Raw genomic sequence first — 16,890 nt, 5'->3', positions numbered from 1 at the left:
AAATATGTAGTTTGTGTGGTTAGGGTGGCCTCAGGTGGCACAGAGCAGGGTTGGGGGCAAAGTACGGGAGACGGTGGTTACAACTTTATTGGCAATCTTCTGCTCCCCAAAGTCCATACCAATTATAGTAAATCGACGTCGTCTTCTCAAGCCATTTCAATTTGGAACACATTGCCACCCAATCTAAAAACATCAATTTCCTTGCCTGAATTCAAAAACAAGCTCAAAGTATTTTTTTTTTCGAATGCTGATGTGTTATTCTCTTTTTGCTGATGTGTTATATTGCCTGCGTTATTGTGATTTTTGACCCTATTTTTGTGAAGTATTGATTTTATATTTTCTTTTTTTTTATTTATCCGCTAACTATGCTGTAACCATTTCTTGTACTAATGATTTATCGAGGGTCCCGGTGCAGTCTGACTTTGGGACCCTCGTCTGTACAGTTATGATGTCTTGTATATTTTTTGGCGACTAATAAAGCCTAACTTTCTTCAAAAAAAAAAGAGATCTCTAGGTTAGCCTGACAGCGGAATAAAGTTGGGTAGAACGATTCTGCCCGTTCATTAACCCATCTTCGTCAAACTCAGTAATATTCGTCGTGAAGGTGCGAGGGCAGCTAGATACTTAACTGTTATATAATTGATCATTACTTAATTCCAACCCAGCAGAGGTGCTCGTACAGTAATTATTAAAAGTTTACAATTCTCGTGTCAGCAAAAATAACGAAACCAAAAAAAAAATACAAAACAAACACCACACACATCCAGCAGCACGACCATAGCTTCCGCTGACTTTAGCTTTTCATGCAGCAGAGCGTAAGCACTTGAAAATTTGTTTACGCCACCTTATGTTCTAAAACATGCGCAGACATTGCACGATAACACATCTATTGTATCTCTGCTTTGTCATAAAGCGGCCGCCGTGATGGCTCAGTGGCATTGGCGTTCGCCTCTTCATCGTAATATCGGGGGATTTTCAATGGTGCTGTGAATGAACCTAAATACTAGGTCAGGGCTGCTTATAGAGGGGAAGCATTAACGGGTCGCACGGTAACACGTGGCCGTCTACTACACCTCACCTTCACCGGTAAGCTGTCGCCGGGGTTGGGATTTGATCCTGGCCTTGGAATCAGCAGCGAAATGCCAAAACCACTGGGCCACCGCGGCGGGTCTTGAAGTAGCTTAAGCTTAGAATCAAAACTGAAGATGGACCCAAAAAATCCAATAATATAAATAGTAGCTTAGAACAAGAATGAAACAGAGACTGCATGCTTGCATTGTCTAAGGATAGTCCCAAAGAGAATGCCAAATGCGCAGAAAAATCGTAATACGGGGGGATATAAATGACCGTATAAATTGTTCCATGGTTCATCAAAGAAAATAGCCGAACGCTATGTTATTTAACAAATATTTATGAACGGCACATGTAGCCATCAGAGAAACTACGAGATAGCGCCCAGTATAACGCTCAAAAGACAGCTCTTAATTCCCCAAGATGTCTCTCAGAAAACCAGTGCCATTGTTTTATATACAGGGTGTTTCATCAAGGCTTAACGCATTTTTTAAAAATAGGCTTTTGAGTCAGAGGAGTACTTTCACGTCATATAATTGTCAGTGGTGTAGTACATCAGAATACAGCTAAGACGTGTTAACTAGCAGGATGGTTACTAGTACAGAATAGTTGACTTTTTAGCCATTGCTTTTAGCTCCTCATTTATTCAGAAGAGTGTAGCCTACCGTAAATAATATCCCTGTCGTTTTTAGAATTTCCAATGCGCGGCTACATCGCGCTAAAATGCATTCGCTTTCGAGAAGCGCTCTCTAGTACGACGTAACTCGCCGAAATAGCAAAACATTTGTTGGGCCACAAGGCCGCTGCTAACCGCGTTCTAGAAATTAAAAAAAATGATATGAATATTAATTGCGGTGGGCGACACACCTGTCAGTATTTAAGGAGCCTAACAATGATAGTGAAAAATATTGATATTATTTTAGTTAAGCAGATTCCTAGTTAACACATCTTTGTCGCATTTGTTTACTACATCGCTGACAATACTACGCCGAAAAAGGTGCTCTTCTATATCATAAAGCATATTTTTAGCAATTATGCAAAATCATAAGGTGAAACACCCTGTATACCTACAATAAGTAGAATTGAGCTCGGTGGTCAATGCTATGTTTAAAAGGCGTAGCTATTCCCTGACCCTGGTAAGGATTCACTAAATTGAGACCGAGGGTGCATGCAAGATTTTTTTTTTCCTTGTCCCAAGTCTAGACAAGTTCCTATCAGAAAAATATCAGGGCCCGGTTAGTGTGAACAGCTCTGATTGAGGTACTGAGAAAATTTAGGAAACATATCTCCTGTACCACCGCAGGGCCATATAAGGAGATATCTCGCAATGAAAGCTTGACCTTCAGTATTGGTGATGTTGAGAAATGTAGCATGTCCACCTTCCTTGTCGCAAGTGCTTTTACTAACGTGTTAGCTGATCAAGAGGCAACAATAAATGGTTGCCACAGTAAAATACGTACTGCATATATCACTGCAATTTACCTGCGCTGCTATAGGGTCCCCGTGGTTCAAAAGCAAATAACGCAGCTCTCATGAGCACTGATCACGTGGACGAGAAAAACATCGCGCAAGCCAGCTGGATTCCAACTTCATTCTAACAAGCTCGAGTGTAACTTAAGTTCGCATGTGAAGCTTCCGTAAGCTTCAAAAATTGAGCATACCTCAGGCTATCTGCAACCGCTCAGTGTTTGTGACCAAATTAACGAATAGGATTATTTCCTGCAGTGGCGATCGTTTCAAGAAAAGAAAGCTCGGCTAGATATCCGAATTATATGGCACGAAACTAAGATTCGATATCTATTGTCCTTTACAGACTTTCGTTCGTCTTTGATTTTCTTTGTTGGGGCTGTTAGGTGCCATTTTGATGCTTTCGACTCTCAGCACTCTTGCGACAAAACTGTACGAAGCAGAAAAAAAATATAATACATCAATCTGATTTCGACCCAAAGACGCGCTACGCTTTTCCATGCCTTGAAGAACTCGACATTGCTACAGCCTCTCGCACCCCCTGTTCTAAATGGTAGCCTCTTTCGCTATGCTTTGGAATAATTTATCGCCGCGATTTTTAGCTCTAGCCACTGAAGAACGGGCGAAGGTTATGACATGTCAGAGTGAGAAATCAAGCGAGAGACGCCATGCTTGCGGTCTAGGAGCTGAAAAAGGAAGCGGCTGAGTGGGGCGGCACATAATCCATCGAAAGCAGCCAAGGAAACCAAGCATAGATCGCAAATGATACAGCATAAACTACCCGGGACAATATACCACAGAGCGCATGCCCGGGCCATTTTTTCTCTCTGTTGCCCGGATTGTTCTCACAAAATGCAGAGAGAAAATAGGTCACTGAAGTCCAGCAAGCAAGCATGGACTGCACTCACACTAGTTCCGCCATATGCAACGTTCAAACAATGCTGTTCCTCAAGGAATGAGCCTGCCCTGTTTTGACTGAAGCTGTTTTGGTGCAGGCAGTTCTTGTGTGCCGCCCAAAATTATCTTTTAAAATCAGCCTTTTACAGATATTCCTCATTGAACTTGGTCGCGAATAATAGTTCGTGAACCCGTGAAAGAAAAGAAAACATTTTTCTCTCTTCTATCTGGCAAAGTTCAGGCTTTTAGCAAACGCTGGAAAAAGTTCTGCAGCCGCACAACCCTTCATAATCTGTTTTGTCCTGGTTTTTACAGCAACGAAGGTATGCGATTCCTACATGTATAGATGGCATATATTCGTTTTTTTTCCGCTCCAGTTCATTTTCAGAGCACGCCTTTGTACCACTGACTTCACAACATTGCTTCTTGCAGATGAAACACACAGTAGAACACTGGGCTTCGCGCTTGCGATACTAGCAAGGCTACACGCATGTCTTAACCAATCAGGCACAATGATCGGCCATGTCATTAATTGTGACGTGGGTTGTAGAGAGGAAAAGCGCAATATTTTTTTTCTTTTATTCATTTAAGGACATACTGGGGACCAAGCAGGAAGTAGGGGCAAGGAGGAAGTGCAATGTACACATCAGTGAATAAATGTATTCAAAAATATACAAAATATCCAGCAATTCACGACTTATGAGGTACAGACAACACACCACACAGAAAGTTTATAGCGGGATAAAGCTTAACAAAGTATAAGGAGAGTGGAGGTGCATTAAAAAATAGAGAAAGAAATTGCAGTGCACCTTCCTACATACAAGACACTTGAAACAAGCTAAGAGCTTGCAACTTAAGAAAAAGTTCCGACTCCTACGGAGCCACGAGGAGCTGCAAGATGAAGCAAAATTCAGCAACTAAAGCGCTAGTCCATCAGGGGACAATTAGAGATGGGCAAATTGTTGCAGGGCACATTGTTGCAGGGCAAAAGTGACGGTGCGGGGAAAAACGAAATCTTATACAAGATTATTTGTGCAGAATATGTCGATATTAAACCAGATTCCGTTAATTGATAAAGACAAATGGATATAAAAGATTTCGAGTACACAAACATTTGGAGTTTTCTTTGCACTTTTGAAAGCTTCTTTGTAGTCAGTGTACAGTACGGATCCCAAACTATGCACGCATATTTATGCTTTAGACTGGGTAAAGAAACATAGTTAAGAAGTTTTATATTGGATGGACAATTTTAGAGCCTATGCCCTGCAAACGCAGTTTCCTAAATTCCGCTCTAGAGATGTTGTCAACATGTTCGTTCTAAGATATATAGATTCTAGACAGATTTTAGATACCTTCTAGAGCGGCAGTAAATAACCTAAAATCAGAAAAAAATATCTGTAACACAAACTTAAACCCAACGTAAGTAGGACCGTAAAAAACCTGGTTAAGTGATTTTCAAAATAAACATTTTCTCCATTGTGTGCACCTGTAGGCAGCACGGCGAGAGCAAGATTATAACATTTAAACATTTACAGTCCGCGGACTGCATACCGGAAATTCGAGTATCTTCATAACGTGCAAATAACAGGCAGCAGAAAGATGTTTTCCATAAAGCTTAGAACTGCTCCTATGGCCTGACAAGCATATTGAGGTTGAGAGCGAGCTTAAAAGTTTCTCCGATGAGAACAATGCTCCAGCCCACCGTCAGCGGCAGCAACTCTCGTCCCATAGCGGACCGATGACAGGCGTAGCGCACAGGGGATGTACTATTGTGTGAAATGAATACAAAAGCCATGCCGCTTGTGCAGACGCCATTGTGAGTAAGAAAGCGACTTAGATCTCTGTGCGCGCCGTCTCTGACTTGATAACAAATATTAACTATGATCACGCTGCATTCTGAGTGTCCTGCCAACCTAGAATGTTCAACTGCACAGCTGCGCCTTCGGATTAAAAAAAAAAAAATTGATTTACCGGCTCGGCAACACGGCTGGATTGTTTTGCTTTTTTTTTTCTGCACGGCTCGGGTGTTTATCCAACTTCGCTTCTAAGTGGCTGCTTTCACGCCATATTAACGGCATGCGGGGCTGCTTCGACTGGTGGTGTTTCCACATTGCATATTTTCCACTCCACCCCGTCCTATGTTTCTGAGATACCTGAGCATCTTTTTTTTTCAGTTTGGTACACCTTCCGAAACAAAATAATAGCTTCATTTCTGAACGGGATCGGCCGTTCTCGATTCATCGACCCATTCTGTTTTTTTCTGCATCGTGGCTGCTAAATATCAGGTCTAAGCCTTGGCTGCCTTCTCTACGCAGTGTTGCCTCACCTCTTGTTTACGGTTAACCGCACTGACAGCCGTAGAGAGCAATAAAGAAGAGTATGCGCCGCCACGAAAGCACCTCAATGATTAAAGTGTTTCACAGAAATGCGGGCTGCACATCGCTGGTTTGTTATATACAAATACTGCCAGTCTCCCACCACTTAATAGAGTACTTTCAATTCCCTTCTGATTCACAGTCATACTCGCATTGCTATGCACACATTGATCGACTCGATTTCACAGGCACACATTGGCGATAATTACTGATCTTGTTGGCTCAGGCTAGGTCGTGCACACAGTGTGCTAATAGGTCCCGTGTAATGGTCCCTAAATATATCAGCACACTAAAGTAGTGCTAATTCGAAACCATTCAAACAAAACACTAAATAATCGCGACACCAAGTAACGATTCTCAAAACGCATGCACATATCTATTGTGTGAAACTCTCGGTAACTGGGATCTATTTAGTTACCGCTTCGTTTAACTCGAATAGGCAGCCGCCGCGGTGGCTCAGCGGTTATGGTGTTCAGCTGCTGTTCCGAAAGACATGATTTGGATCCCTGCCGCAACGGTCGAATTTCGATGGAGGCGAAATTCTACAGGCCCGTGTGCTGTGCGATGTCAGTGCACGTTAAAGAACCCAAGGCGGTCGAAATTTCCGGAGCGCTTCACTGCGGCGTCTCACTGCCTGAGTCGCTTTGAGACATTAAACCCCCATAAACCATAAACTAACTCGAATAGGCGGCGAAACAAGCATCTCTCAGGACGCTGAAAATGGGATTATCATTAGGGCGAGTTAGCGACTCCGAACTCTGGCCACTATGAGTGGCGTAGCCAGAAATGCTAAAGCGTGATGTGCTCGTCGCTACGATCATCAGACAAGAAGATGCGTTTCGACCCTTTTCCGTTTTGTACAGCGTGTTTTGCCATTTTCATATTTGTTTTGGTTGTGTACGCAACGCTGCCCACGTTCTGTGTTATCTGGGATCTTGCGACTGCTTTTTTTACGTACTGAACGTTCGTGGCCATGGGGACACACACGTGCACGTGTGCTCTTTTTATCGCTGTGTGTGTGTGTGTGTGCGTGCGTGCGTGCGTGCGTGCGTGCGTGTGTGCGTGTGTGTGTGTGTGTGTGTGCGTGCGTGCGTGTGTGTGGTTGGAGGAAGGCTGTTATTTTCCTCAGTGCACTATAGGACATATTCGTTAGTTCATTGAAGAGCTTACGCGCACTGCTGCATTAGGTATGGCTGCGAAGAACAGTTACTGCGACGCAAATCTCTCACACCACTCACACCCAATTTCTCACTTATTCTCTCACCAATGCCACTCTCACAGTCTCTCACCCAGACAGAACAGGCATACTCCAGTTTCAGGTGGGCAAGTGACTTCAATAGAAGTAGTTTTGGAGACACAGGAGCGAGGGAAAATTACGGGGAAGAAAAACAAGAGTTCAGCTAGCATTTATAGTAATATGTTCAGTGTACGTCCTCCGTGAGAGGCTGGTTGGTTGGTTGGTTTTGTGGGGTTTAACGTCCCAAAGCGACTAAGGCTATGAGAGACGCCGTAGTGAAGGGTTCCGGAAATTTCGACCACCTGGGGTTCTTTAACGTGCACTGACATCGCACAGTACACGGGCCTCTAGAATTTCTCCTCCGTGAGAGGCTGGCGGGTATACATACGTGCAGATATTTATAATCTGCCGCAGAATAAAGGGGTGTTATTTAGGAAATACTTGCCCGAAGACTGGTTGAGCGTAAGCGTAATTTCGTTCCTTTGCACTTACCTATAATTAGTTTCAAAGACCAGTTGTGGCACCAAAAAGATACGTTATCAAGATCAGACAGAACAGCGACTGTATCAGAAGAGTTACATGTTTGTCTATATAATGCACAATCATCGGCGTAAAGACAAATTTGTGAGAGGATATTAGTATAAATTAGAAAAAGCAGCGGACCTAGTACGGAGCCTTCAGAAACTCCGGATTTTACAGGACATACAGGTGACTCACAGCATTTGTAATGTACTGGGTACGGTCCTGCAAAACTGCAAAACACTTTATTTGTTTCATAAGGTTAGTATGAAGATCTTGCATGCTAAGCTTGAAAAGTAGCAGTCAATAAAAATGCAATCCACGAATGGTGAAGAATCCAGAATGCAAAATATAGTGCTGGCGAAAGCGAGCACTTGAGTTTCGCAGCTATGGTTTTTTAAAAAACCGCGTTGGTTAGGCGTGAATCAAAAATTACATTCACGAGGAGACATGAGGCTAGAATATATGACGTGTTAAATTAGCTTGCGCGAAATTGACGTTAATGGCATTGGTCTGTAGTTTTGGGGGCCATGGTTGTCGCCAGGTCCATGCCATTCAATGTACAGAGGGCAAAACACATGCCTAGATCAACCAAACTGTGTGTTCCACCGCTACCATAGCCGCTGCGACGAAGAAGGCAAAAAATGACGATTTAATTCTACGGGTTTAGCTGCACATGTTTACATCCAGACCATTTTTAACCAAATCATATCGCTATTTATCGCGTGTACAGCCCTAAACACGCTCAGAAAGTATTCTAGACATGCGTTTTGCCCTCTGCACATCATCCTAGTGAAGGATGATGTCATTCCATGTATATCATCCCAGTGGAATCATAAGCCAGCAAAGCTGGCACTCAGCGACAATTTGGAGCATTTTAAGAAGCAAATGTTCTACATTTATTGCCCGTGACTTATGCTCCTTAGAGTTCACAGCTCCACATGAGTTTTCTCTTCAGGTTTCTTGTTGTTTGTTTTTTCGATTTTCTACGAGCTTTCTATGCAGCTGCACAGTTTGTGCTAACTTAGGAAAGTTCAGCCAACCATATTGCAACGGATAATCTCCGTGAAGACGACGTAGAGGAAGTGCCCGGTGTGTGCGTGCTTGCCGCTCGGGGCTAGCTGTGTTAACCTATTTCAATTACACATTTGAGATCCTTTCATTTATTTCCCAATTGCTATTATTATCATGATTATTTTATTTTTCCCCACAATTATTTTCTTGTTTAACTTTTTGTACACCTATCAGTTGCCGCCTGTCTCTTGGCCAATCCCCCGCAGTGGGTATGCGCCATTTTCTAGAGGACAACAACAACAACAACTAGCTGTGATCTGTACCCTGTGCTCCGGTCGTCCTTGTGCCGACATAGACTTCGGGCCACGTAACATCTTTGGTGGACGTGCCGGGTAAACGATCTCCACGCCACGCAGCTCCGAAGCGGTCGTCAGGCCGGGGCTACTACCATCATGGCTCCACCCGGCGATTCACGAACCACTCCCTCTGCTCCCTCTGCTCCCTTCGTGGTCATGGCTCCTCCCCGTGACCCTGGTATCTTTTCTGGGAACGACGGTACCGATGTCGACGACTGGCTCAGCCTATATGAACGAGTGAGCACCTATAACCGGTGGGATCCCACCGTGATGCTAGCGAATGCGATCTTCTATCTTAGTGGCACGGCCCGGGTCTGGTACGAAACCCATGAAGAAGAACTGACGAGCTGGGACACTTTTAAAGAAAAGCACCGTACTTTGTTTGACAGACCCGATGACCGTAAGCTCTCCGCGCAGATGCAGCTCGCGTCGCGCGCCCAGTCGTCAACCGAAAGCTATGTGGCATATATCCAAGATGTCTTGTCGCTTTGCCAAAAGGTCGACGCCGCCATGACCGAGTCCGACAAAGTGAGCCATATTCTGAAAGGGATTGCGGATGATGCTTTTAACTTACTGGTTTGCAAAGACTGCACCACCGTGGACGCAATCATAAAAGAATGCCGTCATTTCGAACAGGTTAAAAGCCGCCGAATTCCACAGCAGTTCTCTCGGCTCCCTAATACTGCCGCTACTTCATCCTGTGAGGAACAACGATTACCGTCCCGCGCCTCTTCCGATGATGACCCCGTTGCCGGCACTGTGACCCGCATCGTTCGCCGCGAACTGGAAGCCCTTGCGCCTGTTCTGCCCCGCCCGACCGCACCTGATAACTCTCTACCCACCGTGTCGCTGATTCAGGCCGTCGTGCGTCAGGAACTCGCTAACCTGAACCTTCCTCCGGCTGTGTGCACCATCAGAAGCCCGGACACCCCCCAGCCACCTCTCTCTGTTTATCGGCGCACCTATTATTCTCCGCAGCGTTATCGCAATCCCAATGAGTGGCGTACGGCAGACGACCGCCCCATCTGCTTCCGGTGTTCTCGCATAGGCCACATCGCCAGACACTGCCGCAGTCCATGGTCTTCACCAGCCCGCAACGTCTGCCCTTCCTTCTACAGTTCTACCTCGACCCGTACCTTCTCGCCCCGAGCCTCGTCCGAAGCATCTGAAGCAGCCGTTCCCCCTCCACGCCGATTCTCCCGCTCTCCGTCGCCGCAGGGCCGCCGCTCTCGCTCCCCACAGTCGCCTTCAACCAGCCGCTCCCATTTGGAAAACTAAATGATGCAGCTCCCGGAGGTAACGCTGCATCAACGACCCGGACCACAAATCCTCTCTCTACCTCTCGACCAAATCTCCTGGACGTCTTTATCGACCGTGTTCCTGTGCGCGCCCTGATTGACACCGGTGCTCAAATATCAGTGATGAGTGCTGCCCTCCGCCGTCGCCTCCGCAAAGTCCTCACGCCTGCAATGTCCCGTGTGCGTGTCGCGGATGGTGGCACGCCTGCTGTCGACGGTACGTGTACCGCGCGCGTTACTATTGCCGGCCACAGTATACCGGTTCAATTCACCGTGCTGACCACCTGCGCCCATGACCTCATTCTTGGCTTGGATTTTCTGACTGACCATTCCGCCCTCATTGACTGCTCGGATGGCGTCCTACACCTCGAACTTCCACTGCTCGATTCAGAACCCGTCGATATATCCCTGCGACTGTACAGTACCGATTATGCTCGCCTGTCATCCCGAACCGCCTCTTTCGTTCCACTGACCCCATCTCGCCCAGTTCCTGATGGCGACTATCTCGTTACGCCCAACCTTGACCTCCTGCTGACCCGTAACGTTGCCCTACCTCATACCATCGCCACCATCCAAGCTAACGCCCTCTCTCTGCCTTTCCTCAACTTCGGCGTCTCTTCTCAAGTGCTCCCGTCCGGCATCTGCGTGGCTACACTATCTCCTCTCGCTCCTTGCCACGTCGCCCAGTTGGCCAACACCCCTATTCAAGACACTGCCACCCCGCGCTGGCAGTCTCCACAGTCGCCCGACGCCTTCACGACCATGATGGCCACCGACCTCAGTCCCGACCAAACTGCCCAGCTTCGTGCCCTTCTCGAATCTTTTTCGGATATTTTTGATGTCAACAACACGACGCTGGGCCAAACTCTCGCCGTCAGGCACCGCATTGAAACTGGCGATGCCCCTCCCATCCGCCGCCGCCCCTATCGAGTCTCTCACGCCGAGCGTCAAGTTATCAATGCGGAAGTTACTAAAATGCACGCGAAAAACATTATCGAACCCTCGCACAGTCCCTGGTCCTCACCCGTCGTACTTGTGAAGAAAAAGGATGGCTCCTGGCGTTTTTGCATTGATTATCGGCACTTGAATAAGATCACTAAAAAGGACGTGTACCCCTTGCCGCGTATCGATGACGCCCTTGACTGCCTTCATGGTGCCAAATTTTTCTCATCCATAGATCTTCGCTCCGGCTACTGGCAAATTGCTGTAGACGACCAGGACCGTGAAAAGACCGCCTTTGTGACACCTGATGGGCTTTACCAATTCAAAGTTATGCCTTTCGGATTGTGCAACGCGCCAGCCACATTCGAGCGCATGATGGATGCCCTTTTGCACGGCTTTAAGCGGTCCACCTGCCTGTGCTACCTCGATGACGTCGTTGTCTTTTCGCCCACGTTTTCCACTCATATCACTGACCTTTCCCAGATCCTTTCCCTCTTTCGACATGCCGGCCTGCAGCTCAACTCGTCGTTTCGCGCGCCGCCAGCTCACCATCTTCGGTCAGGTCGTCGACAATACGGGGGTCCACCCTGACCCTGAGAAGATCCGAGCCGTCAAAGACTTTCCCCAGCCACGTTCTTCTAACGACGTCCGAAGCTTCTTGGGGCTCTGCTCCTACTTTCGTCGATTCGTTCAAAGCTTCGCCGACATCGCCCGCCCCCTAACCAACCTTCTGAAGAAAGACACGACCTTCATCTGGGGACCCGACCAGGCACAAGCGTTTTCCAACTTGATATCGAAGCTTACTACCGCGCCAGTTCTCGCCCACTTCGATGTGACCGCTCCCACTGAAGTTCGCACTGACGCCAGTGGCTACGGCATCGGGGCTATCCTCTCACAGAGACAATCCGGAGAGCACCGTGTGATCGCGTACGCCAGCCGTCTCCTCTCTGCCCCGGAGCGGAATTACTCAATTACCGAACGCGAGTGCTTAGCTCTTGTCTGGGCTGTTCGGAACTTCCGCCCATATTTATACGGCCGCCCCTTTACAGTTGTCACTGACCACTATGCGTTGTGCTGGCTCTCTTCCTTGAAAGACCCTACAGGACGGCTTGGTCGTTGGGCACTCAGCCTGCAGCAGTACCATTACTCTGTACTCTACAAGTCTGGCCGCTTGCACGCCGATGCCGACTGCCTTTCCCGTTACCCCGTTGGCCCGTGTTACAATCTTGGCACTGACAGCGAGGATGCTCTGTGCTCCCTCTCTGTCCTCGCTAACATGGCCGAAGAACAGCGCCGCGATGCCGAGCTGCGCTCCATTATCGACCGCCTAAACACCGCCCCATTCGACCCTCCGATGCGCCGCTTTGTGCTCCGTGATGGCGTTTTATACCGCAGGAGCCTTAGCCAAGTTGGCCCAGACCTCCTTCTCGTTGTCCCCGAGCACCTTCGCACTGCTGTCCTCCAAGAGCTGCATGATCTTCCCACTGCTGGTCACTTGGGTGTCTCCCGTACTTACGACCGCGTGCGTCGTCGATTCTTTTGGCCGCGCCTCTACCGCTGTGTACGCCGCTATGTTGCTGCCTGCGATGAGTGCCAGCGCCGGAAACGCCCCACCACTTTGTCAGCCGGTCTGCTTCAGCCCATTGACGTCCCACCCGAACCTTTCCATCGCGTCGGCTTAGACCTTTTGGGACCATTTCCGGAATCCGCCTCGGGCAACAAATGGATAGCTGTTGCCACAGACTACGCTACCCGTTACGCGATCACACGGGCACTGCCCACCAGTACGGCTACTGATGTTGCCGACTTTCTTTTGACCGACCTTATCCTACATCATGGAGCTCCCCGTCAACTTCTGACCGACCGAGGCCGATGCTTTCTGTCCAGAGTTGTCGCTGACATTCTTCGGTCGTGCTCTACGAAACATAAGCTCACCACCGCCTACCACCCGCAGACGAACGGCCTCACAGAACGCTTCAACCGCACTCTCACCGATATGCTGGTTATGTACGTTTCTCCGGACCATCGCGACTGGGATACCGCTCTTTCCTATGTGACCTTCGCCTACAACTCCTCCCGCCATGACACTGCCGGTTACTCCCCTTTTTATCTTTTGTACGGCCGCGAGCCCCTTCTGCCTCTGGACACGCTGCTTCCCACTTCTCCTGCCCCGCAGTCTGCATACGCCCACGACGCCATTACTCGCGCTGACCACGCTCGCCAACTCGCACGCTTCCGGCTCCTCGCTTCCCAGACCTCTCAGCAGGAATTCTACAACCGCCGTCACCGTATGGTCTCCTTCACCCCTGGCTCCCTCGTCTTACTTTGGTCGCCATCTCGCCGCGTGGGGCTCTCTGAAAAACTTCTGTCCCGCTACATCGGCCCGTACCGTGTCCTGCGCCAAGTCACCGCAGTCACCTACGAGATCGCTCCGGCCTTCCCCGGTGCCACGTCCTCTCAGCATCAGACCGATGTTGTGCACGTCTCTCGCCTCAAGCCCTACGTCTTGTAGTCCCCCTCACTACCCTGATGAACACCGAGACGGTGCCTTTCCGACCGGGGGGCCATGCAACGGATAATCTCCGTGAAGACGACGTAGAGGAAGTGCCCGGTGTGTGCGTGCTTGCCGCTCGGGGCTAGCTGTGATCTGTGCCCTGTGCTCCGGTCGTCCTTGTGCCGACATAGACTTCGGGCCACGTAACAATATGTCCTGTTGCAGCGCGTGGCTGCATTGCCACACCTATTGCATCCTGTTAATTGTATGCATTGTTCAACATCCCATAAAAAACTTGGCGAGCACTGCAGTCTGCTTGACTGAAGAAAAGTGAAAGCACTCGGGTTTGAACGACAGCAATCGTTCATGATGGAAATACATGGCCGCAAACTGAACGAGGCATAAAAAAGAAGACACAGGACACGCACGGTTCTCACTAATGGTTTATTGGGAAAAAGCGCGTTTGATTAAATACAGCGGCCTAACAATCAAAGCGTAAAAAAAAAATTAAAAGGTGATCATTTCTACTAAAAGGTAATGTACTCTACAGTATTTACCGGAGCGTAAAATATTATACAAGGCATAGCACGGGTTCCGTGCAGGTTTTTCCTCTGTCACAATATATCGAATTCACGCCCGATATCGTACAACGCTTAACGCTCGATGACAGATTGAAGCCATTTTTATCAATTACGCAGCAGCTATGGATAGCATTCGGAATTAAAACTTAATTAAATTGATGGCATTTTTAATGATTGTAACCTTGCTGGTTGGCTAAAAAATTATTGGCGCTTAAGTTCACGGTTCGTTTCCTTCAACCAGACAAAATCGCCTAGGATCAGGGTAACTTTGGGGTTTCCACAAGAGTCTTATTTAGGGCTACTTTTATTTATTATTTGCATCAGTGATGTTATTCCAGCTATAGGTGACCTTCCGGTAGAAAGTCGGTTATAAGCCAACCACTGCGTGCTTTATTCTGAAATATCCTCAATTGTTGATCAAGAAAAGGTGAATAATACATTTTAATGGTTCTGTGAGTGAGGTTTGAGATGGCGATTGTCGATTAATTTCAAGAAGGCAGCTTAAATGACAGTAACAAACAAAAGACAACCACCTAAAAACACCTATAAGCTTGTCACAAGTAAATGAGTTGAAATATTTAGGTGTTAGTTCACACCTAATCTGAAGTGGCATAGGCATAGAGATATGATTTCAGCGAAACCGCCTCGGAAATTCTTTTTGCAGCGCTGTTTTAAGATAAGCACAGAACAATGCAAGCTCGCAGCGTACAAATGATTAGTAAGACCACTCCTCCAGTATGCTTATCCTGCTCGGTCATCCTATCATGTACGCGATATAAAAGATCTTTAGTATCTTTAAAAATCAATGGGATTTATTTATCAGCGTTATGACCGCAATTCCTCGTCCTCGACTGAAGCCGACATCTTATCAGTTCTTTCCTTTCCTGACCTACGCATGCATGACGGCATCATTGTTTTGAACGAGAACGTACACTACACTTTATCTGCAAAAGCATAAATTCAGTTGGCCATTCCTTCTGCGCCGCACATACTACGCAGTAGCCCGCTCAACTTAGTTCCTTTGCAGGCGCCCATCGATGCTCATAAATATTCTTTTTTCCGCACACCGTAAAAATTGGAACTCATTGGATGGATAATTTTGTGCACTGCCGCTTGCTGAATTTTCCAGTCAATTACAATATCATATGCAATACTGCATTTTTCTGCGCATTTTGTAACATCATTTTTATATACACCATATACCATATGTACCCCTGTTTGGTTGTTCCATAGAAGCTGAACCCTTTTTGCTAGCCTCCACATTTGTACTCCGTTGGTGAGTACCGGTAAGATACAGCTGTTCCCTTACAAGTTCCCTTACGAGAATGATGAATATTAATTTCTTCTGGTTGTTAAAATAATTTTAAGACCTACCTTTATGATTTTGCTTCCTAACTCAATCATCACGCTTTGAAGCTCATCTCCTGACTGACTTAGCAAGGCAATGTCATCAGCGAATCGAAAATACATAGCTATTCTCCATTAGCTTTTATCCCCAACGGTTCCATATCCAGGCCTCGGAACGCTTCCTGCAAACATGTCATGAATAGCATTGGCGAGATCATGTCTTCTTGCCTGACATCCTTTCTATAGGAATGTTATTGCTGGCTTTATGAAGTAACTGTGCAGTCGTCGTAGCTATCTTTCAGTATTTTCACTTAAGACTCTTTTACACCCTGTTTCCACAATGCCTGCATGGCTGCTGTGGTTTCAAATCAGTCGAATGGTTTCTGTTAATGAATGAACGCTCTATGTAGGAGTTGACTATATTCTGCGCATTTATGTATCACCTGATTGGTAGTGTAATATGGTGTGTTGTCGAGTATGTTTTACAATAGCCTGCCTGATCATGTGGCTGATTTAAGTCGAAGGTGGCCCTGATTTTATTTGCAATTACCTTGGTGAATACTATGTAGGAAACAGACAGTAAGCTGATTGGTCTGTAATATTTCGAGTCCTTGGCGTCTGCTTTGTTATCAATCAATGTAGTGCTAGCGTTTCTTCAAGCTTCTGGTGCGCTTCTGGTGATGCAATTGGATTCGTTCTGAACTCTCTCCTGAAACGTTGCTGATGCAGCTTATATTACCCTGGTATTCAGACGCTGGTCCTTAGTGAGCCACTGTTCGCAAAGAAGGGGGGTTCGTGAACATTTAGTGGGTTAGTAGAACGTTAAACTGGGAAAGTTGGTACAGATGCATCTCTTGCGAAACAGCGCAAACAACGTCCGACAAGAACGAGACGTACACGGGACAGCACACGTTCCCTGTCCTTCTTATTCTTGTCCGACGTTGTTCGCGCTGTTTTATGCAAGGCGCATGTAGTGGGACTGAGCTCATTTGCTCTGTTTCTGTGGGTTCAATCATAATAGCGATAATAGCTTTAGAAGGAACAATAATATTACTCTAGAAAACAGTTGCATTTATCATACGCTTTGTAAGCAATCTTGTTGAAATTTTCTCTTGAAACTTTAAGGAATACAATAAATCACACGAGGAGTGGCACCACCAGGCCGCGCTTTCACCCACGAGAGCTCCCCCCAAACAGCGGGTTATCCTTAGATAACATGTACACCTAGGCGTGCCACGACTTTCCTAGAAAGAACTGCGCAAACAAGGCAAGGACGGCGAAGAGGCAAGGAC

This window comes from Amblyomma mixtum, chromosome 1 (assembly GCF_055824585.1).
Source record: "Amblyomma mixtum isolate Tamu chromosome 1, ASM5582458v1, whole genome shotgun sequence".
In the NCBI taxonomy this organism is placed as follows: domain Eukaryota; kingdom Metazoa; phylum Arthropoda; class Arachnida; order Ixodida; family Ixodidae; genus Amblyomma; species Amblyomma mixtum.
Note: the sequence above shows the minus strand (reverse complement) of the source record.